Raw genomic sequence first — 23,756 nt, 5'->3', positions numbered from 1 at the left:
AGCAGGTGTGACCAGATCTCAGTAGGCCTAAGCAGGTCTCTGTAGCCAGTCTGCGCTCCATCGCAGTCAGCCTGAACTTGTGACTTTGTCTGGTCCGGTTGACCAGATATTCACAGTTGGCGCTTTGTACTTTTTGGCACTATTTTTACTAAAATCTTTAAAATTGCATATCTCTGGTTCTACTGATTGGAACAACTGCCCCGCTCATGACGAAACTACAGACTATCCAGAACACTGAATAATCCTCAACCTCTCCAGAAGCACTCACATCACCCCGCACTGCAAGAAACTCCACTGGCTACCAGTTGCGAAGAGATGCCAGTTCAAGCTGCTCAACCCCGATTACAAGGCACTACACAGCGAAGGATCAGCGTACCTCAACATCCGAATGAACTTCCACCAACCTACTAGGAACCTCTGCTCCAAATCCCTCTTCCTAGCAGCCATGTGTCGCATCCGCCAGACGAACAGCGGAGGCCGCTCCTTCTCCCACCTGGCAGCTAAGACCTGGAACAACCTCCCCATTCACCTCAGAGCCTCACCATTGCTCCAGCAGGCCAGGAAGATCCTCAAGACTTGCATGTTCAACCAATAGGAGAACAGGCAGCTCATTCTCCCACGCCTTGAGTCCCTCACGAGTGATGCAGCTGCGCTCTACAAATGTGTTTGATTGATTCGTTGATTGATTTTTTTCCTTTTGGTCTTGTTTTATTTATTAAAGAAAGCTCTATTTTTCTAATTTGGTGTGGAATCCCTTTTGTGTGCTGTTTTCACTTTATTACTATTTGAAGTGTTGCACAAATACTTTACACCTTGCCTCTAAGTTAAGCCTCACTGCTCTGTGCCAAGCTGCCAAAGAGTTAAGCACAGGTTAATTTATGGTTGGCTTGTGCCTGGCAAGGATTATGTTTGCTGCTTGACCAGGGCTCACACCTCAGTCAACCAACATCACCGTTTGTTACACCTAGCACTTGGTTGTTGTGGCATATATAACAACATGCGTTGTTATTAAGTTAACCAGTAGATTGCCAGAATTATGTTTAGAGGGGTGGGTGTCACTGGGTAGTTTTGTGCAATATGAACAATTTAAGTGCTTGTTTATGGTTCCTTTGTTTTGGGTAGAGTCTGGTCTCAGAGAAGCTCCTAAATATGATCACATGCAGTGAGAGGAAGGGGTTGATAGAAGGGGAGGCCTCCTCCCACCAGAAGGCTGGTGAGAGGATAAAAGTATGGATAAATACAGAGATGGATGGATGGAGTGATGGATGGAAAGAAGGATCAAGAGCGAATGAATGGAGTGATGGATGGAAGAGAGGGTGAAAAGATGGATGGAGAAAAGGGTGACCGGGGAGAGGTATGATGATGGATGGGTGGTAAGTAGGAAGAATGGTAGAAAAGATATAGGGTTAAGCAAAATGTGGTGCAAAATAAGGAATCGCAAAATTTGCGATTCCTTATTTTGCAATTGCATTTAAGGAATCACAATGTTTGAGATTCCTTAAATGCAATGTATGAAGCAAAAAAAATTGCAAAATGTCCTTAAGGATTTGCAAATTACCACCAACTTCTTGTAGGTGGTAAGTTGCGAATTACTTGAAAAATGCACATTTTTGAATTTTTCAAAGTGCCATGTGACGCACATACATGCCCTTGGGGCATGTATGTGCGCCACATGTGCACCCATGCATATTTCAGGGGTGCAACAGGGTGTCTTTGGACACCCCTGCACCCTTGAAATTATTCTCAATTTGCGATTAGCAAATTGCGAATCGCAAATTGAGAATCATTTCCCATTCATTCCAATGGGCCTCCTGGCCCATAGAAATGAATGGGAAAGTATTCCTTAATTGCAATTCGCAATGTGCTAATCGCAATTAAGGAATTTTAAGAAATCGCTAAAAAAATGCGATTTTGTACATACATACCCATTTGCGATTCTCAAATAGCGATTTCTTAAAAATCACTATTTGAGAATCGCAAATGGGTATCTTGATACATATGGCCCATAGTGATGATGGAAAGAAAAGAAGTTGGATGATAGAGCGATAAATGGATCAATGTATGGATGGTGAGAAGGAAGGGTGAATGATAGATGAAAAAAGAAGAAAGGAAATGACAAATGAGTATGGAGAGATGCAAGGGTGCAAAAAAAGAAAGTGGCAAGGGAAGGATTGCTGCATGGAATGAAGTTCAGAAGATAGGATGAATGTATGACTTGAAAATAACAGAAAGGAGGAACGAAAGAAGGAAAGCAGGAATGAAAAGGCAAAGAGGGATGGAGAGAAAGAAGGACAAAAGATGGAAAGAAGGTCGCAGAGAAAAAAAAACGAAAAGTACGAATTTCATAATTCCCTGTGTGTGTGCAATCCCTGGACTAATGCCAGGTTTGCTGCTCTTCCGCTCACTCGGTGCTATATGGCACATGGTTCAAAGTAGGGGGTATTTTATTTTTCTGGTTACGCCCTTGTTTACTTGTTTTATTTCCACCTCGAGGGAACATATATTAGAGAAAATGAACAACGACATTCATTTCAATTCAGTTGCCAAAAATGTTTCAATTTCTCTTGGCTTCCATCCGTCATCAGATGACACCTCCCTCCCTGTGCAGAGACCAGGATCTCTGCAGTCAGGGGGGCCACCTCGGGAGAATATGGACCGTGGCCAATCCACCCTGAGGAGCCGTAGCCACCTGGAACTGATGAGGGTGATGGAAATGCACAACACCCCAGGAGCCCCTCCTCAGCCCTCGCGCTGTTAATGCACAGAGCCCGGTCCTGGGGAGAGCTCCATTAATCGAAGCAGCGTGGCCTTCTTCCGGGTGTACAGGAAACGGTTGTTTATAAGCCGCGAGTTGTAACATTATAACATCCTCCACTCAAATCAAACAAAAGGAGCTGCGGCTGTGGGAACGGGTTGCTTATTTTCTGCCTCCGCCGGGGAACACTAAACATTTCTGCTTTTTGACTGGTTTGAGTTGGATGGGATATTGCAACGAACGCTGCAAATTAAAATGAGACTAATTGTGTCCAGACAGATGCAAGTTTAACAATAATCGACAACGCCAGTTGAGGGTTCTGCACACATATTCATCTGCTACAAACATTTTGTCGAAAGCAGCCCTGGACACGAGTAGTTATACACTCAAAGAAGCATCTCCCTCTACAGTAGCACATGAAACAGACCTATGTCCTGCTGAATTATCTCACTCCAAGGGGCGTGTGACAGATCGGCCCAGGCTCATGCAGTGTGCGCGAGCAAAAACCGTACCCCAAAATATAGGAAACCCCAAAATTCAAATCACTCAAACTTTATCTCATACGGACCTCCAGCGTATTGAAATTTCACGAAAAGACCCCCTACCAAACATTAATTTAGCAGAGTAACAACAACAAAATAATTTGGACCACTCAATAATTAACTTATATGTCAGAGAAAAGTTAAACGCCATGAAATCTTCAAATATAGTGTTGTAATGAAATGAAATGAAATGAAAAGAGCATTTGTAAAGCGCGGTAGCTACCCTGAGGCGTCCTAGCGCTGCGGACAAACACGTGTGAGAGGGCAGAGGGAGCCTATTCTAGTTGTTAAACAGCTGGGTTTTAAGCTTTTTCCTGAAGGACAGCAGGTTGTGACTCGCACGCAGGTGGGGGGGTAAGGAGTTCCAGAGTTTGGCCGTGTGGTGGGAGAAGGAGTGACCCCCACATCTGACCTTCTTGAATCTGGGTACTGTGAGCAGGTGTGAGGAGGTAGATCTAAGCTGTCTGTTTGGTTGGTAGGGAGTGAACAAGGCATGATTGTTGGTGGCGCCTGATTTCCAGAAGGCTCGATGTGCGATGCACAGGCCCTTGAATGCGATTCTGTCCCTGACAGGGAGCCAGTGAAGCTTCCTGAGTTCTGTTTTGACTGGGGTACGACGTGGGATCTGAAGGAGGGTGCGTGCTGCACAGTTTTGGATAACCTGTAGCTTGTTTAAGGTGGACTGTGGGGCCCCAAGGTAGAGGGCATTTCTAAAATCCAGACGTGACAGGATTAGACCTTGACTCATGATTTGTCTGGCATTAAAGGGTAGGAGGGGAATGATTTTTCGGATGAGCCTGAGTAAACCAAAGCAGGTGGCTGATAATTTTGCTGCTTGGTGGTTGAAATTGGGTAGTGTAGGGTAGGGTAGTTAAAATCAGAAATCATTTTAATGAGAAATCATTTTAAGTCCCAAATGAGCAGCAACATCAAATAAAGATCGAGCAGCACCCCTAGCAGAACATCAAAATTGTAAAAAAAATCTCTGGCTCACTCCAGAATCAAGTTCTTACACACAATTCTTGCGTAACAAATCAGTACAGCAGCGGAATCATCGTGGTGTGAGTAAAAGTAGCAATTCTTTGGGAAATAAGATAGCACATGTCATTACCTTAACCCATAAGCACTATCCTATTTTAAGAAAATATTCATCACCCTCTAAGCTGTCATCCAGGGATGTTCCAACAAACTATAAACATTTAACAATTAATCTTCTCACAAATGAATGGGACCAATCTTGAATTTTAAACAAGAAGAGGGAAGGTTCATGGAAAGTTATGTGTTCCCTACAGTGGAAATAAACCATTACATTAGCTTCACTTTACTTTGCGGAGCTTGCAGGAATAGGATGTTCGCAGGAGGTGGGGGAAAGAGTGAGTGGCAGAGACAGCATCCATCTGGTTCAAGATAGCGTTTGCCCTGAAATGAGGCCAAACGAAAAGGCATTTCTGTAAATCATGATAAATTCATTTCAACTAAAATCATATTAAGTCATCAAATACGTTTAGGATCCTGTTGTCATTGTAGGTGGGGCCACGTTATATGCGCCATTCATTGATTTAAAGTCCGCATTCGTCTTGGTCCCACAAAATAAAATGTTAAAAGCCTTTTTAGAAGTAGGGATGCCTCTGGAGCTGCTAGCGATGCTAGTTAAACTCCATGATTCTAACCACGCCCAGGTAAGATGGGGTACACATAGAGAGGTTACAGACAAATTTCCGGTGTCAAAGGGCGTGCGACAAGGATGTGTCCTTATTTATAGACAGAGTAGTGCAATATTATTCCACATGCCCCACAGGTGCCCCAACCCTAGGGGGATTGATATTTCCCCTACTCATGTTTGCGGATTACACTCTGATTTTATCCACGACCCAATACGGGTTACAGGGGCCTCTGTCCCATTTTGAGGAGTTTTGCAGCAACCATTAGTTGGTGGTAAATGTGGACAAGACAAAGGGGCCGATTATGATGGCGGACGGACCTGAGTCCGTCCGCCACCATAGAGTAGGAGGGAACCTCCGCATGGCCTGCGGAGTTCCTTCCTGTCCAATTAGGATGTGACCGCCACCCTGGCGGTCACATCCTCTATTTTTACCATTGCGGCCGGTGTGGCTTCAAGCTGCACCCGCCGCAATGGTAAAAAGGCATACATTGCATTTGTATGCAGAAAGCGGCAGGCACCGTGCGGTGCCTTCCGATTTCTGCATACAAATGCAGGGGGGTACCATAGGTACCCCCCATGTGCACCCCCCACCCCCCTTCACCCAGGGGGCCCGCTACGGGCCCCCGCAGTGAAGTTCCACATGCTTTTCCACGGCAGAAAACCCGCCGCGGAAAAGCATGTATTAAAGCCCATCCTAATATGGCTGGCAGTGTCTGAGAGACACCGCCACCATATTAGAGCTTTTCCGCCACGGTTGTAAGCAAACCGCGGCGGAAAAGCTGCGGACGGAAACCAGGACCCACCAGCCATCCTAATGTAGCGGTGGGTCTTTGGTGGGTCCGCTGCGGTTTTCCTGCATCCTCCGGGCCGGCGGTGGCTTCCGCCGGCCCGGAGGATGCGGGAAAACCACGATCCTAATCTACCCCATGGATCTGGGTTTGATCCATCACCGTTCTTTAGCCCACTCTGCCACCCCAGTTCAAACATGGCCATATGCAAATCAGTCTGACCCTGTGCCTCATGGGAACAGTCCAGCCCGAACTGCCAAGCCATGCCTTCCCTGGACCTGACTCAAGCTTCCTAGGACCGGTTTCTGGCATTACAGCCGTCTTCAGCCAGGCTTGCTTGAATCCAGTGGCAAAGTGAGCAAGGGACTCACGTCTGAGCATACCCTGCCAAACTTATGGCGAACAAAGCAGCCTACTCCCATAGTGTATGGGTCCTTCAGAAAAAGAACCACTCTGGAGAGTGGTCTGCGTGCCCTTAGAAGCATGGGCTCAGTCTTTCCGTATGTAGAGGTTCCATGTGGGAATCACGGACTGCAGTCATTGCTGCTTTATGTGAGGATCATGCCTGAGGCAGACTGTGCCATTGCAACTATGAACTCTGCCCAAGGCGGGTTGTGCTGTCACCAAGAGATTCTGCACAAGCCAGCCCGTGCTGCTGGCATCAGGAACTGCACCCAAGCTAACTTCCAGGGCAGCTGTAGACACAGCTCTGGCATCCTCATGCTGCCATTACCTTTGGTGACCCCACTGTCTGTCACACCTCACCCATGACTCAGAAGAGGGTTCACTGGAGAACTTCTTTGTCGACTGAAGCAACCATCCATATACAGGAACAATGGACCCTAGTCCCAAAGGTTGTCTGCTGCAGCTCACCGCTCGAATGTGGGTCGTACCTCAAACCAGTGCATTTCCCTGCAGAAGAGGGAGTGAAGTTTGACACGTGCAGTTCATTGAAAAAGGGACTTGCTGACTAACTGAGCTCTACAAACTGAACTAAGGGGTAGTCTCTACCTGAGCCTTGATATATGACAATGAAATTCTCTAAACAACAGCATTAGACGTTGCCTAGAATTAGCAAAAGGGGGAACCCCGGGGAGAAGGGGCAAAGTGAGGGAAGAGCCCAAAGCACAGTAACCCAAGTGCCAGTGTGCTAATTGTACCTGTGCCCAGTTCTGTGGAATACTATTCCTTGAGTGTGTAAATTAGAGGTGCTTTTCTTTACTGAAGCACTGAGTTCGACATCCAGTCATAGTACTGCTGAGTGACTACTGAGCTCTGAGCTTGAGTACTTCCACACTACCTCTCTGACAAGTCTGTAAGTGCTCGCCTCAATACCATTGAGAGTTAAGGGCTGTAGAGGCTGTATTTGGCCCTGTTTACAGACCCATGGTATGACGGACCTGAGGACATCAGAGGCAAAAATAAAAAAACTGTCCACAGGGCTAAGCCCAGTATTCCCTGGTTGCCCCTAAACAAGATGATGTACTGAGCAGTGGTGGGAATAAGGATAGAGAACGGAGGAATGGGAAAATGACTGCATGTGCATGAGTGACAGATTAGCAGTGGGAGAAGAGGTATGAGAGAGGAGAAATAATTTGCAGAGTGGAACATGGGGAGAGTAAAAGGGATGAGGTGGGGGCTGTGAGAGTAAAGCACAGGGAGAGTGAGGGAAGGTATTTTTGAAATTGAAGTGTGGTAACTGTAAGATATAGGGAGAGAGAGAGAGGAAGGATGGTAGAATAGGTGGCATTGTGAGAGTGATACAAATGTAGAGTGAAATTAGAGATGTAAAAAAAACAGCTTACTTAAATCAAGAAATCCGCCTTTGAGCTTGTATTTTACTCCCCAGTGTTGTTAATCCCTTAAACAAAGAAAACTGGGCAGATAGCACTACTACTTTTATCTCTGAACTGGCTCCCCCATGTATAAAACCCATTAGGCTGTACACCAAACATCCGAAGTTATTTCTTTATTCAAAAAAGAAAATAAATGCATAGTAGGCGAAACTTGCACTAAATTTTAAAACTGTATCTTGCTCTTACTTGCTGCACCACCTGCTCCCCTTGGGGCCACAATCTCCAGTCCTCAGCAGACTTAGCGCTGTTTACGGGACTCTGGGGAAAGGATAAACACACTGCCGCCATTACCGGCGAGATCGCTGACCACGCCCCCTTTTAGGCCACGCCCCCCCCCCACCGCCTTTCGACACCCATAAAAATGTGCCATTTCAGGAAGCGCAGCGGACCAGCGCAGCGGGCGCGCCGTTTGCGCGCCAAAGGCGCGCCTAAGGCAAGCCCGTCTGCGCCCGTCCGCGCCAGACCGGGCCTAGGGGCCTGTCAGGCTGGCCATATCATCACATATTCGGCCACTTCCCTAAGGGACTTACAGCCTCCCAACCCCACACTCTCCCCCTCCACCATCAGACGCATCCTTGCGACCGGCATCGCCCAGCCAGATCGGCACCTCACCAACTTGGCTGCACCCCTTAATCCGCCCACTCAAAGCAACACCACTATCAGAGTCTTCTATCTAAACACTCGATCTTTAGTAAAACATCATGCCGATATCTTCATCCTTCTCTCTAACGAAAAACCTGATCTCCTCTTACTTACGGAAACTTGGCTGACCACGGATTCACTCCCTGACATTTTGGCAGCCCTCCCCCCAGACTATTACATACTGCGCGCCGATCGGCCAGGAAACCGCCCTGGGGGTGGGGTAGCGGCCATAATCTCCAAACACCTGCATTCCACCTCTACCTCATCCATCTCCCTCCCGGGTGTCGACAACCTCATCTTTAGCTTAAACACGGAAAAGCGGGGCCCTAACCTTCTTTCTTCTCTACCGCCCCCCTCAACCGATGCCAAACTTCACGGCCACTCTGTCTGATCAGTTGATCAACCTCCTCACTTCCCATCCCAGATTCGCCCTCTTTGGCGACCTCAATTACTGGTTTAATGACATCAATGCCGGGCCCCACGCCCTGGAGGTCTTTGAGGCCCTCACCAGTCTGAACCTGTCCCAACAAATTTCTTCGCCCACACATATCAAGGGCCGTATCTTAGATCAATTATGGACCCAAAACCTCATTTTCTCCCCCCCCTCCGTCTCACCCTGTACTTGGTCTGACCACCACTTAATAGACACCACCCTCACGATCAGTGGCTACTCCCCCATCCCACTGAAGGCCGGAGGTCTATCTCGCAAATGGAATGCCCATGACGCTGAAGGATTCCTTGCGAACCTGTCAGACACTCGCCCCACTCTTGGTTCATGTACCAATGTGGATACATTAGAAAATGACATCTCCCTCTGGCTGCAGTCAGCCAGCGACAGATTCGCCCCCCTCACTAAATTTCCCCCGACCAGACACCAAAACTCCCACAGATGGTTTTCTGATGATCTCAAATAACTGAAATTAAAGGTACGTCAATCAGAAAGGGCATGGAGACGTAACTACTCCGAACAAACTAGATTACAATACATCTCAGCTCGCAGAGACTATAAAACTGCCATAGTCTCCGCCAAATCCTCCCATTTCTCGGACCGAATCTCCTCCTCAGACAATAAATCCAAAGAAATTTTCAAATTTATGAATGAATTGACATCTGACGACAGAACCCTCCCAGGCCAGACTCCCACCCAAGAAACTTGTGATGCCCTCAACCTTTTTTTGTTGAAAAAATCAACAAAATTAAGGCATCAATCTCCACCGTCCCCCAGACCATCACTCCGGAAACTCTCTCTAATAACACTTCTATTTTTACTGAATTCCCCCCTATCAACCCTACCTCCCTAGGACAGCTCGTTTCCCGGGTAAAATCAGGTTCCCCGAACGACGGCTGCCCACCCTCAGTCTTGCGAAGAGTATGCCACTCCTTACCTGATTGCATCTTACCTCTCCTGAATAGTTCACTCAGTACAGGCACTGTCCCGAGACTCTTCAAAGAAGCCATCCTTGTCCCGCTATTGAAAAAACCTGGCGCAGACCCTGCGGAACTCTCCAATTACCGCCCCATCTCGCTTCTGCCTTACTTTTCAAAACTCCTCGAAGCACATGTTACCAGATGCCTCTCCAATTTCATTGAGTCCTCCTGTTACCTGGTGCCTAATCAGGCTGGCTTCAGGCCCTCATTTTCCACCGAAACCGTCATCTTAGCTGTCCTCGACACGCTGAGAAGAAATGCCGACTTAGGAATCCCTCAGGCTCTTGTCCTCCTGGATCTCTCGGCCGCGTTCGACACGGTTGACCATAACATTCTGCTCAACCGTGTCGAACAGGCTGGCATCCAGGACTCCGCTCTTGGCTGGATCCGGTCCTTTCTGTCCAACAGATCCCAAGCTGTCCGCTTAGGCCCCTACACAGCCCCCAAGACTCTCACAACCTGCGGAGTCCCTCAGGGCACCTCCCTATCACCTCTCCTGTTCAACTTGTACCTCTGTCCCCTACTCCATTCACTCCGCAATTGGGACATCACAGTCTTTAATTATGCGGACGATTTGCAAATCATTTTCCCACTCAACTCCCCCAATGCAATAGACAATTTTCACTCTGCCATGCTCCACATCCAAGATTGGATGAATTCCAACCAATTGAAGCTAAACCCCGGGAAAACTGAGCTCCTTCTCCCAGGCTCCAGCCTCTCCTCTTGGGGTACCCAGTTCTGGCCTCACGAACTGGGACTGCCGTCGGCCCCTTCCACCTCTGTAAAAAGCCTTGGCGTAATAATTGACGCCGATCTCTCCCTCCGACCTCATATTAGCTCCGTGATTTCATCCTGCTCTTTCCAGCTCAGAAAGATCCGGAAGGTCAGCCATCTGCTTCCCACACCTGCCTTGACTCAGGTCATCATCTCTCTTGTGCTCTCCCGTTTGGATTTCTCCAACAGCAGCTATCATGGACTCCCCAAAACTCTTCTCCACCGCCTTCAGGTGATCCAAAACCAGGCAGCCCGGATCATCTTTAAATCTCCAAAATGGCAATCTGCCAGACCTATGATGCATAAACTTCACTGGCTACCAATTGAACAAAGGGTGGCCTTCAAGCTAGGCTGTCTCACATACAAAGCCCTCAATTGCCCCTGTCCTGCCTTCTTGACCTCCCTGATCACTCCCTACTGTCCAAACCGCAACCTCCGCTCTACCCATCTCAAATCACTCACCACACCCATAACCAGAACTAACAAATTCGGTGGACGAAGGTTTGCCTTTTTGGCTCCGAAATTCTGGAACTCCCTTCCCTTGAACATCAAATCAAGCAGCTCCCTCCTTCATTTTAGGAAGTTGCTAAAAACTTTTCTTTTCCCCCCACTCTGCTAACCCTGCACTCAACCTCAGCTCCGGAATTCGATGTTTTATAGCGCCAGGAAACCCACGGTGTCAGCGCGCTTTATAAATTTCATTTAATAGTAATAATATTCTTGGAGAAAACAGAAAATCCTGGAATAAGAAGTCCTAGAGCTTGAAAACAGGGCACCAGTCATTTTCTGGGGCAACCCTCAAGGTTTGGAAGAAGACTCCATTATACATCATGCTGAAGAGAGAAATGAAAGAACCTGTGGTGAGAGTCGGGCATGGGGAGAGGAAAAGGCTTGTTAAAGCAAGACTGAGATATATGCCAAAGAAGAAAAGCGATTGGAGAAGAGGGAGAGTGCTGAGAGTAATACACATGGAGAGGATAGGTGAGGAATGGAAGAAGAAGGAGGGAATGCCAATTTTTAACTTGTTCTTATGTGACTGTAGGAATTAAAATGTCTGAAATTATGTTAATATTTTCCAGTATATTGTATACTGCCAATAGAGATGTATTAGATTGTCTTGTCAACTATAATAATACAGAAAAATGTTAACAAAATGAATGAACAAGATGGGTTGAAGGGGAGATGATGCCCGGTTCTGGGGGTTACTACCTTTTCTCTTCCTGTTTATTTATTTATTTGAGGTTTTATATAGTACATTCTAGTATTTGGACCTATTGATCCCCCAAGAAACAGCTATGTAAGGCAGTTTCGCTGTGAGTGTCATCCTATGACATGTGGTTCGTGGAACATGGAATTCATGAATGGTTGTTCCACTGGATCTGGAGATGACAGTTGGTGATGGTGGTCTGACGTTTTGGTCCTCCTGTGAAACAGGACTTTATTGGAAATAAATATTTGAAAATGTATAACTGGTCTGAGACTTATTACAAGGAAGACCACTTCTAATTGAGAAGAAAAAATTTAAGACATCTCTTTACTGCACCCTTAACAAGACAGACTAAGTCCAATGAAAGCAAGAATAGAGATATCAATTACCGTCAAACATTGGTACAATAAGCAACCATTAAGGCCTGATGTGACTATTTGAATGTGTTATTTGTTTGCTAGGGACAGTACAGAAATATATGGTCAGTGCACAAGGAGAAACGGCATGTGAGACATACCTCCATGTTATCCAGTGATGATTGAGCACACACTGAAATACAAGCCCTTCTACATATCTATGCACACTGAAGGCAACACTCCCTCAGTGTGTAAGGTTAGTCTACACTACAGCAGGAAAGACTCAGGGCAACTGAATGGTTGTGCGCCAGGAGTGTATGGCGCTTCCAATCAAGCCACTGTGAAGAGTCCCAGGTGATGCAAGTGGATAAACAAAAAGAAACTCAAGTATGGTGGCATTCAAAACAACAGCACACTTCAGTGGACATCACAAGAACAAATTAAATGTATTGAGGAAAACCCCAAAAGAAAAAAGAAGGAGAGCGATACCAGTTACCTAAAGGAACGATCACTTGCGCAGCAAAATTATGTGTCATCCACACACACAGACCACAACAATGAATGTTGTAGTTAATTAGGAACAAGGTAAGAATTACCAACCTGGAAATTATCAATTTGAGAAGAAGCATGGTGGCACACTCATGAACAGTGTGTCAGAGCTATTTGTCCAGCATGTTCACCTGGAATGTGCAAAGGAAGTGGCCATAGGAGTTACATGTCAGAAAGAAGCATACATTCAGTGGAAATGTTGGGAGACCTAGAATATGAAAACTAATGGAGTAATGACAACTTTATCTTCCAAGTGTGAGGAGTAGAAGAGGATAAATATGCCCAATTCTTTGGCATTAAAACTGACTAGAAGGTTATAAAGGTAATTCGTGATTCTGGCACTATATACATTGATGGGAGTGTACATGCCAGATGTGTACCCAGACATAAAGCTAGCTCTGTCCAATATTATATTAAGGTAAAACATTTGGCATGTGTCAAGGACCTGTAGCAAAGGTGCACAAAGTCAGAAGAGCAATATAGATTATGCAAAAAAAGGCACTATAGAACAAAAAGAAGCCTATTAATAGTTGACCCCAGATGTCCTGGTGAAGAAGGTGGGGGTGGGTTAAAGATATGTGATGACCTAAGAGACCTTAACCAGAACATGTGGGTGGATCCACATATACTGCCCAATATCAACAAAACGTTCTAGCCCCTTATTGCCATGGGACCTCTCAAACAAGTTTCCCCACCTTCTTATTGCAATGAACTGTCATAGTTATGATTCATTGTTAGATTGCTTGAGGTTTGGAAAGAGACTGGATATCAAGATAAAATTCCTCTCATTTTCTCATTTTGAAACTAATCTTATCATTTCTGTAGAGAATAGCTGATGTGGTCGTATCTTGAAGGATATCCTAGCTGTTCTGGACAACTCCTTGAGTCCCATAGTTTCTAGTCCATTGTTCCTTAAAGCTAAATGTGTTCCCCTAGAGGGTGGTTTTACCTTCTTTTTCTACCTTTGGATGGAGTCGTCCTCCATATTTAGAGGTTTATATCAAATCAGTTCAAATACAGTTTCCTACAATATGCTCTTACCTTGGGGATAAAATGAGGATACAAAACTGGTTCATCCTTTGAACGTTATCACATTTCAACATTTCAACCAGTGGCATTTAAATGTAACGATGCCCAAAGTCAAATTAATTAACCTGCTGAATCAGTACTTATAATATTAAGTTGCAGGTTTTATGTATAGGCACAAATGTATATTAAACTTAGTACTTGAATTGTAGTTCCTAAATTGCTTTGGAGAAAAATAATAAAGTGTTTGAAGTAGGAAAGCGTGCTGGAGCTGAAGATGACAACTGTCTTTGTAAAATTGAAATGATCAAAACAACATAACCATAACCAAACTAAAAAGGTGACAACTTTCAACAACAAGTGCTCTACTCTCCTACTAAGTACTATTTCGTGGGAGGGAATTCTGATGGCATAACGTTAATGCAATGTTTCTACAGGAAGCACTCAATATCTCCCCTGAGCTTTTTTTATATGAGGCACAGGAATTGGCAAGTGCTATTGGGCCTATGTCCAAACAAGAGGTCAGGAGAAAGGACAGCACAGACCAAGGGTGCATTTTAGAGGTATTGGAATAAATAATCAATTTATCTTTCCTCTATTAAAGCCTCTTCCATTACTCTTACTAGTGATTAGTGGCAGAATGACTCTTTTACTCTGTTAAATGTTTGCCAGTTGTTTTCACTGACTTTTCCAAGGACCCCTTGATATTTACAGACAATGTTTATTAAGTGCTGGATGCCTTTCTTACCATTAGCATTAATTTAACAGGAAACACCATCTTAGTCTGCTCAAACCCCAGGAAGTATGATGAGTTAAAGGAAATATAGACCTCACAGACTCTTTTTGGTTCCCGAAACCTCACACAACATCCTTTAATATCAGTGACTCTCTCATACCTCTTTCTTTCAATTAGATGGGGTGCTTATGACTAGAAACCTGTAGACACCTCTAATTTCAGTAGACATGTTTCCCACAATATAGATAAATCACTCTGCATCATTTGAAGTCGTATCTTTTTGATGTGTCCTCAATCACACATATAATTGAAATGTAATACTACATCATTCATGTATTTATTTAATTGAGATATTTGTATAGTGGAAACTACGTGGGTAATTGTGCACATAACTTAGAATTGCAACATTAAATATATCAGAGAAACTCAAAGAGGGAGAAAAATACAATATATTGAGGTACATTTACATCTGATGTACAAGTTACTTACCTTTCTTAACGTAATATTTAGTAGCGACAGAGTCTAGCCGCAGATTACCTTACTTTTGAAATCTCCCCAGGAGCCAGTCTTGATCTGGAAATTTTTCAGCAGTACCTCTGCGCTCCGGAGACGGCATCGTACTGCTCCGTGATGGCATATTCTCTGGATATGACGTCAATGGAGCCATATAAGTCCCCTCCGGCATGCAGACATCGGTTTCTTTTGTAAAGCTTTCCGCGCCAGAAAGCAGAGCCACTCTAGAAACGGGCTATGGAAACAGTGTGCCCAAAAATGATCAAAATCTTTAAAAACACCAATTACAAACAAAATGAAATGCAATGTCAATACCATTCAAAATATTTAAAGTAAAAACGCCCAACTAACACAGACTATACTCAATTACCTAGAACTAAATGATACCCCCAAAACCTCCATATCTACTCTGTGGTAGACATTGAAAGCGGTGGTGGGATCGGAATTGATCGGAATCTCAGCCACAGACAACTGGGCCAGTAAAGAAAAGAGAGATCAATTAACAGCCCAAAGTTAGGTAGCTCGAGCACATGCATGGTCGGACGGCACCCCTAGAGTTTGGCATCAACTTCGGTCAGCGCGGGCCCAATTGGGGGTATTAGATCCAGACAGGGCTGAGTATGCAGCACTTAGGTTGAAACACTCATTCTATATAGGAGGGGACAAAGCTGAGTGATTAGTGGCTAAAAAACTAAGAGCCCTCGGAAAACAAATGAAAATCTCATTGATTAATACTACGAGAGGCAGTGAATGTGTGGAAGATGAAAGCATAGCACCAACGTTTAGGGACTTCTACGCTGAACTGTGTGCAGAACAGGAGTTAGACACCCAGAACATTGTATCTTACTGGGAGGAAGCGAACACCCCTCGAAGGACTGCAGGCCAAGCAAAAATGCTCAATGCCCCATTAGAATTGAGGAAGTCATCACAGCCATCTCCCGATTAAAATCGTCTCAATCACCAGGGTCAGATAGCTACTCTGCAAGTTTTTATAAAACGTTCTTTCAGACACTAGCTCCAACCTTAACTAGACTGTTTAACTTTTTTGAGGGCCCTGGGACAAGCCCGGCAAATATGTTAGCTGCGTCCATAGTGGATATACTCATACCCAAACCTGGCAAATATAGACAATCATGCATCTTGCATCGACCTTTATCACTGCTAAACGTAGATGTTAAACTATTTACAAGCATACTAGCGGCGAGATTAGGTCCATTGAAACCAGGTATAACTGACCCGGACCAAACAGGATTTATCCAAAACAGAGAATGCAGCGAAAATACAAAGCGCTTATTATTACACCTCATTGAAAAAGTACACTGCTCAAACATGGACGCTCTCCTCCTAATGGTTGACGCCGAAAAAGCGTTCGACTAAGTACATTGGAAATACCTGGAGCAGACCCTCTCCTCCTTTGGAATAGGAGATCGATATCGGACATGGGTAGCCAGCTGCTATAGTGGTCCCACAGCCTAGGTAATAGTGAATGGCGCCATGTCTACACCCTTCCACATAAGCCGCGGTACACGACAAGGGTGTCCTCTCTCCCCTCTCCTCTTCACCCTCTACATGAAGGCTTTGGCCCAGCGGATCAGGGATAACCTAAAGATTAGCGGTATCCACTTTGGAGAGGAGAAACACTCAGTTGGCCTCTACGTGGATGACATATTGGCCACGTTAGAAAAACCAGACGTATCCTTGCCTGCTTTCCTTAACTTGATTGCTACCTTCGGATGGGCCTCACGGTATCAAATTGATGTAGGGATGTCCCAGGCCTTAGCACTCTCCAGGGAGCAACACCGCCCAGGTTTCTTTACAATTGCCCACACGCTCATGGCGAACTATAATAAATTGCTTAGACATGTTAAGGAAGACCTGAATAGTTGGAAACACCATTGCCTCTCGCTGCTTGGGCGAATTGCTGCGGTCAAGATGACCATTCTCCCTAAAGCCCTTTACATGGTTTAAACCATCCCAATCACTCCACCCAAGGGGATTCTAATTACTACACTGTTTATATGGTCTGGGGCCCGCCTGTGGATGCAACGAGAATTGAGTTATCTGAAACCAGAGGAGGGAGGACGGGGGATTCCAAAACTACAGAGCTACTTCCAAGCAGCACAACTGATGTACTTGTTTGAATGGAGCTGGGAGGAATCAGTAAAACATTTGCTTTTCCGGGATAAGGCGATAGCACAGCCCCCCTCTGGAAGGTACAATTTCTTTAGAAAATAGACAGACCAGAGAGTCTTCTTAACTCCCCCATTATGAAAAAGATAAGGAAGTCTGGGATAGTGCGGCTACTCGTGGATAACTTACAACACTCCTGTCCCCAGGTCACCTGATATTTGAGAACAGAGACTTTACCCCAGGTTTAGATGGAAGAGCTTTTGAAGCATGGCACAAAGTCAGGCTGCGTGCCACATGTTTGATGAGAACGGCATCATGCGCTTCCCACAACTGTGTATGCAGTATAATCTCTGTGACAAATACACGGGCCCCCTGTAAAAAGGATGAACCCTAAAAGGGAAATAAACTTTTTTAGAAAACAGCAATAGCGCCGGGCTCAGTGCTGAGTTTACAAACAATCTGCGTGCTAACTTTAGATTAATAAACACTGTATCAAGCAATTTAAGAAAATATTTTTAATTTTATTGCTCTTTGTTTTTTTTTAGTTATCAAAAATATATGCTATATATACATTCGCGTTTCTATTATGCACATGTAGAAATCCACATTGTTACATATATTAATCCAACAGGTACAAACACAAGCTTAATTTAAGTATCACAATTTTAATTGTATATCACATTTCTCACATTTTATCTCATTTTGTATAAGTTAATTATAACATATTGTGAACATAGAAACTAAAAAGACAAAAAGACACTGGTAGTGATTTGCAGAATACCACCAACGCGTTTCGGCAAATGCCTTCTTCAGGATTTTTCTTTTACCAGTGAATACTGTGTTATGGTATCCGAAGATATTTGTCTTGCCAATTCCTCCTCATTCGTAGGGTGCGTTCTAAGATAGACCTCTAGATCTGTATCGAGCTGATTCAGACTTTCATTATATGCGGAGAAAACGACCAGAGGTACGAGAGGACCCATTCCGTGACGATGGCCTTCAAGGGAATTAGAGGAATCCCCCAAGCGCAAAAGAATTGCAAATATGGACTTTAATTTTGAAATTAAATACAGTATATAGCACACAGAGAATATATCAAATAAGTCCTCAACTTTGAATATTACCATACAAGGAAGAACCTCTGGTGGAAAAACTCCTTTATATCTCAGAATATTTATGACAGGCCATTTGGAGCCGCAGCAATCAGGAAGGACCTCAAAAAATATAATGATCACCCGCAAGGACCGCGTCAACCAGACTGGAGGAGGCATCGCCATCGTACACAAGAACACCATCCGCATCACAACCAACCTCGACGTCACCTTCACTGCCGCCGAACACCTCCACTTCCAGATACACATCGACCCCAAGACCACCCTCAGAGGCACCCTCATCTACAGACCCCCGGGACCATGTACCCAATTCAGCGAAGACATCGCCGACTTCATCAGCCCACACGCCCTCCCCTCCGCTGACTACATCCTCCTAAGGGACCTCAACTTCCACCTGGAGAACAACAAGGTCAGCAACACCACCACCCTGCTGGACAACCTCGCTAACCTCGGACTCAAGCAACTGGCAAACACCCCCACCCACTACGCCGCCCACACGCTTGACCCCGTCTTCTCCTCCAGCAAACACATCTCCTTCAGCCACTCCACCGGACTCCATTGGACTGACCACAGCTGCATCCACTTCAGCTTCAGAAGAACCACGACCCACCACCACCCGCAACAGATTCCTCGCAGGAGCTGGAGCAAGATCACCGCCGAGCAGCTCGCCACCTCCCTCCCCCAGAACTCTCCCGCCAGCACAACGGACCCCAACGAAGCAGCCAACAACCTCACACAGTGGCTCACCAACTGCGCAGATGACCTCGCACCACTGAAGAACCCTCCCAGCAGATCCGACAGCAAGAAATCCCCCTGGTTCACCGACGAACTCAAGATCTCCAAGAAGAACTGCCGCACCGTCGAGAAAATCTGGCGCCACGACCAGACCACAGACAACATGACGGCCCTCAAGCACGCCACCCGCAAACACCACCAGCTGATCCGCACCACCAAGAAGACAGCATTCAAAGAACGGCTGGACAACAACGCCCACAACAGCAAGGAACTCTTCAGCATCGTCAAAGAGTTCTCCATCCCCAGCGCCGGAAACAACGAAATCACTCCCTCACAGGACCTCTGCGACTCACTCGCCTCGTTCTTCCACCGCAAGTTCGCCAATATACACAACAGCTTCGGCACACCAACCACGCACCTAACCACCGAACCAACGCCCCCCACCACCACCATCTGCGCCTGGACCCCGGTCAGCACCGAAGACACCACCAGCACGATGAACACCATCCACTCCGGATCACCAACCGACCCCTGCCCCCACCACGTCTTCAACAAGGCCGACTCCATCATCGCACCCCAACTCCGGGACATCATCAACACCTCCTTCAACACCGCCACCTTCCCGGAGATCTGGAAGCACCCGAGGTCAGCACCCTCCTGAAAAAACCAACAGCGGACCCCACCGACCTCAAGAACTACCGCCCCATCTCTCTCCTCCCTTTTCCTGCCAAAGTCATCGAGAAGGCCGTCAACAGACAGCTTGCCGCCTTCCTCGAGATGAACGGATCCCTTGACCCGTCGCAGTCCGGTTTCCGAGCCAACCACAGCACCGAGACCGCCCTCATCGCAGCCACTGACGACATCAGAACCCTGCTCGACAACGGGGAAACAGTGGCCCTCATCCTCCTGGACCTCTCTGCAGCTTTCGACACGGTTTACCACCGCACCCTAGTACAGCGCCTCAACAACATCGGAATCCAAGAGAAGGCACTGCAGTGGATCATCTCGTTCCTCGCCGGAAGAACCCAGAGAGTCCGTCTCCCCCTGTTCAGATCCGAGACCACCGAAGTCATCTGCGGCATACCACAAAGGATCATCACTCAGCCCAACCCTCTTCAACGTCTACATGAGCCCTCTCGCAGCCATCGCACACAAACACAACCTCAACATCATCTCCTATGCCGACGACTCCCAGCTGATCCTCTCCCTCACCAACGACCCCACCACCGCCAGAACCAGCCTACACAAAGGGATGAAAGACGTCGCCGAATGGATGATGAACAGCCGCCTGAAACTGAACTCAGACAAGACGGAAATCCTCATACTGGGATCATCGCCCTCCGCCTGGGACGACTCCTGGTGGCCCCCTGCCCTGGGCACCACTCCCAAACCAACGGACCACGCACGCAACCTGGGTTTCATCCTGGACTCCTCCCTCTCGATGACCAAACAAGTCAACGCTGTCTCATCCTCATGCTCCGCAAGATCTTCCGATGGATCCCCACCGAAACCAGGAAGACGATCACCCAGGCACTCGTCACCAGCCGGCTGGACTACGGAAACACCCTCTACGCCGGAACCACAGCCAAACTTCAGAAAAGACTCCAGCGCATCCAGAACGCCTCTGCACGGCTCGTCCTGGACATCCCCGACACAGCCACATCTCCCGCCACCTGAGAGACCTGCACTGGCTCCCCGTCAGCAAGCGGATCACGTTCAGACTCCTCACCCAAACACACAAAGCCCTCCACGACCTGGGTCCCAAGTACCTCAACAACCGCCTGACCTTCTACGCACCCACCCGCCAGCTACGATCGTCCAGCCTCGCCCTCGCCGCTGTACCACGCATCCGCAAAGCCACCGCCGGGGGAAGATCCTTCTCCTACCTGGCAGCCAAGACATGGAACTCCCTCCCGATCCACCTCCGGCGGACCCAGGATCATCTCTCCTTCAGGAAGCTCCTCAAGACTTGGCTCTTCGAGCAGTAAAGGACCCCTCCCCCCAGCGCCTTGAGACCCTCCCGGGTGAGTAGCGCGCTATACAAATGCACATGATTGATTGATTGATTGACTACCAGTGTCTTTTTGTCTTTTTAGTTTCTATGTCCACAATATGTTATAATTTACTGTATAAAATGATATAAAATGTGAGAAATATGATATACAATCCACATTGTGATACTTAAATTAAGCTTGTGGTTGTACCTGTTGGATTAATATATGTAACAATGTGGATTTCTACATGTGCATAATAGAGAAGTGAATGTATATAGAGCATATATTTTTGACATCTAAAAAAATACAGAGCAATAAAATTAAAAATATTTTCTGAAATTGCTTGATACAGGGTTTATTAATCTAAAGTTAGCGCACAGATTGTTTGTAAACTCAGCACTGAGCCTGGTGCTATTGCTTTTTTTCTAAAAAAATATGCAGTATAATCTACCAGAGTCTGAACAACTACATTATCTCCAAGTGAGGCATTGGCTACTGCATCCAACTATTAGTTTGATGGCCAATCAACAATTAACTAGGTATGAGAAGTGGATGATCACTAAAACTTCAGACAAATGATTCATTTCTGAACTTTATGTTCTACTAAGCGTGCCAATCCCTCTACACCCCACAAACAGCCAGCGGAGGTGGGCTACAGAATCAGGTAGAGAGTTGTCTGTGAAAGAATGGGGAGAAATCTATTACACAGCCAGACACACTGCACGAAACACATCCAACATAGAGACAGCCACTGAAATCGCTACCTATTGGTATCTGACTCTGGCACGCCTCAATAAAGGAAACCTGGAACGCAGACCTACTTTCTGGCGTGGTTGTGGAGCTTTCAACACACTGGCACTCCTGCTATGGCAATGCCCACACTTAACATCTTATTGGGCCAAGATCATGGATAAAATCGACACATGTTTTGTCACACAGATTCCCCGTTTCCCGGCATATACTGTACTAGGGTTGCCCAACCCTTCAACTAATGGTTTTCGGGCAGCGCCGCAATTTCAATCAGGGCTGTTAATTACGCCCAGGTGAATTCAATTATTGTTGCAGCCATGGGAGACCATAGACGGAGGGAAGTCAGCGGCCACCAGGACACTCTGTCACTGGACGGCCCTCCTTGGGACTCTCCCTGGACAGCCTGGACAAACGACTATCACTGGATGCAGTCCGAGCGCTAACTCGAATTGCCATGCCCTGCAGTGGCTCCCGGCCTGGAGCCAGCCTTGCAGACTGAGGGGTAGATTTACAAGCCCCTTGCGCCTCTTTTATGCCGCTGTTGCATCACTTTTGTGACGCAGTGGTGGTGCAAAAGATGCGCCATGGTGCGGGTATTTGCAACGTGACGCATCTGGGAGATGCTTCACGTTGTAAAGCCCTGCGCCAGAAGGAGGCGTTCCTGCGCAGGACAGGCTTCCCGGCGCAGGACTGCCTCTTAAAAGTGGCTGAGTGAAATCTACAAGATTTCACTCAGTCACTTTTGAACCCATGCTGCGTCAAAACCCTGCGCCTGCTTGAAGCAGGCGTAAGGATTGACGCAGCAGTGTAACAATGGGGCCCCCAGAGCATTGCTGGAGCTGCGTCACGCTTGCGATGCAACTCCAGCAATGTGCTGCCTTTATGGCACAGATGCGTCACGCATCCGTACCGTTTTTGCCCCCTGGTGTGCCGTATTGTAAATGCGGCGCATCCATGGTGGCGGAGGCCAGGTTTACAATAACTGCTGCATCCCTGCATATCAGCAGGGATGCGCCAGTTATTGTAAATCTGCTCCTGAGTGTGAATATCCTGCAAAGAATTATTGGAGCGCCATGTCCTCCGGACCCTCATCCGCGGCCCAAGTAAGTACCAGCCACTATATATTATTACACGCATGCTGGCAGCATGCGATCATGCAGCTGCGACACTTCCAGATGTTAGTTCCTCCCATGTGACTGTCAGTTGCCAAGAACCATCACCCAAGGTCTCACAGGGGCAAGGGGCAAGGAAATACGTTTTTTTCAAGTGAGAGAATATAACATTTCTACACTTGATTTAAAAATGTGGACATTTCTTAATCTTAAACCAGCATATTTTATACATTTCTAGCAAATAAGCAACTGTAGTGCTACGAAAGCAGTTTTGTAGTACATTCCTTACATGTAGAATTGTGTCGTAAGGCAGTCGCATGTTGCACGTGTTTGGAAAGGGAACGTTAGTGAATACCCCAACCGTCAGAAGAGACGTGGTGTAATTTAAGGCAGTCGTAAGTTATGCATGTTTTCATAAGTCAGCCTTAAAAACTCAACAGTAATACTAGCTCCAGGGTACTATGGCCGCCATTGAATAGTGATTTGTTAGATGGTCTCTACCTCTCCCTTACTTGTGTCCCTGTTGTGACCATTCCAGAATGGTTCCCTATTATGTGTGTCATAGCAATACAAACGCACGTAAACTGTACATTTGCATGCATGTCACTCTGAACGAGCTAGGGAAATTCTCCTATAATATTATAGCTTCAGATACATCAGCTTGGTAAGGGGTCTCCTTGGGACCCCGCAGACCCTCTGCTGGGGTCAGAAAGAATACGTGGCCTTTACAGTGGTATGAAATTACCGACCTTTGCTGGCTCTGGCTCCCCTTCACTTCTGCTCTCTGCTCGCACTTGCAGCATCGCTCAAGCGAAATGCCTCACATTTCTTCTACATGCCTGGCACCTTCAGAAGTTTAATTTCCCCTCAGCAGCAGCTTACTGGCAGTGGACGTGGCCTCTTTTGTGGTCTTAGGATTTATGACTGCTTGTCAATAAGCTTTTTGTATAAATGTCCAAATCTAGCATCTCACCAGTAACAGGAGCGTGACCACTAACAGCATCCATAGCAGGCATTGTATTTGGAACCAGTGGCATGTTCCATGCCAAGGAGGTAGCCTTAATGCATGCACTCACAGGATGCATCTA

The sequence above is a fragment of the Lissotriton helveticus genome, chromosome 3_1, assembly GCF_964261635.1.
Source record: "Lissotriton helveticus chromosome 3_1, aLisHel1.1, whole genome shotgun sequence".
NCBI classification, from domain to species: Eukaryota; Metazoa; Chordata; class Amphibia; order Caudata; family Salamandridae; genus Lissotriton; species Lissotriton helveticus.
The sequence above is the reverse complement of the archived record's forward strand: the minus strand, read 5'-3'. Positions refer to the sequence as shown.